The following is a 1,627-nucleotide window of genomic DNA, read 5'->3' as shown; positions in this document are numbered from 1 at the left end:
AGAGAGAGAGGGGGGGAGAGAAGGAGGGGAAAGGGAGAGCAATCAATACAAGCTTTGGACATATTGAGATAAATGTTTTAAAACCCAATGGAATAAACGGTGCTTCTACTCAAATTATTTTACTTCCTTACCTCCTTACATATTTATGCTTTAACGGTCAACTCATTTGGTCACTCACACACGCACTCAAATGTTCATATTATTCTATAATTCGTTCATCCACTCAATTTTTTTTCTGCCCTGCCCCGTCTCATTGTAGAAATGGTCTGAATTCCAGTCTTGTGAACGCAAAAATAGAATTTGAGGAATGGAAATAGCTAAAAGCTAGAACAAACGTCAACTCAAACTTCATGATCAAAACCGAACGGCAGCTAAAATCTGCTACGGAAATAAAAGAGAGAATAGAACATATTCAACGCTTTAAGAAACGAGGAGCTGTGTCAACCGCAAGGGTGACAGGACTGAAAAAGTGCATGTCTAAAAAAAACCAAAAAACAAAAAACAAAAAAAAACACCGCCAGATTATTATGAAATAATATACTAAGGCTTATAGGAAAAGAGAGGCAACATGTGCTCGACATCCGAGCGATGTTAGTTGAGAACAAATAACTTGAGTCTTCTAATGGCATGTCCGATACTCAAATTCAAACATTTTTAGTGGCAAAGCTCGCCATGTCATTTCAATTACAAATTTGAAGGCAGATCAAAGGAATCAGTTGGGCGCAGGCACTTCTCAACCCCCTTGGTGACTGCTCTGATTCCGCAGCAAGAAAGCTCTCACGTCATGGTAAGTACCCCCCAGGACGCGTGTCCAATCCCAGAGAGCATACATGCAACGTTGTGTGGTCGAGCGCTCACTTGTCAACGAGTTGCATTGATTGTAGCTTAAAACCAAAGAGAGTGACAGTTCATTAGAGGCATTATGTCTTGTGCTCTTCACAATTCTAGTTGATTGATCAATAGGCACGGGTCTCCGTCAGGCTCCCAGTTGGGAAGATCCTGCCAACATTCAGGATCTGGGCTGTCGGGGTGTATCATTCTTATTTTCTTGGAAATATAGTAAGGAATTAGATTCTAAGTTCTGATATTTTCTGAGAAATATAGTAAGGAATTAGATTCTTAAGTTCTGATATTTTCTGAGAAATATAGTAAGGAATTAGGGCGAAGTTCCGATGTTTTCTCCAACACAGCGAACCGGTATAAAAAGGGAAACACATTCTTCGCAAAGAGTTAAAAAACGGCAAACTTAGATTACGTCGATGTTCAACTCCAACCGTGTATGCTCGTGAACATTGATTTTCAGAAACGTGGCATAAATGTACTATCTTTCTAAAGCTGCGTAATTGCCCTAACTATTGACCAGAGTGTTGTTTTCATATAAAATTATACTATTACCAAGTGTAATTACGGTTGTGAGAATAACGCGTCGGTAATCTGAAACAACAATAAAGGCTTGACCTAATTTGGCGGATGCACGGTTATAGTCGGACAACGATGATTATATCTTCCATGTTCCAGAACTGACGTTCTATTCTATCATGGCGTGGCGTCTCAAGCTACTCAAGCAGTCTGTGAAGCAGGGGGGTAGGAATCCTGATGGAGGCAGTGGTGGTGAACTGCTTGGGGG

This window comes from Aplysia californica, unplaced genomic scaffold (assembly GCF_000002075.1).
Source record: "Aplysia californica isolate F4 #8 unplaced genomic scaffold, AplCal3.0 scaffold01246, whole genome shotgun sequence".
In the NCBI taxonomy this organism is placed as follows: Eukaryota; Metazoa; Mollusca; class Gastropoda; order Aplysiida; family Aplysiidae; genus Aplysia; species Aplysia californica.
Note: the sequence above shows the minus strand (reverse complement) of the source record.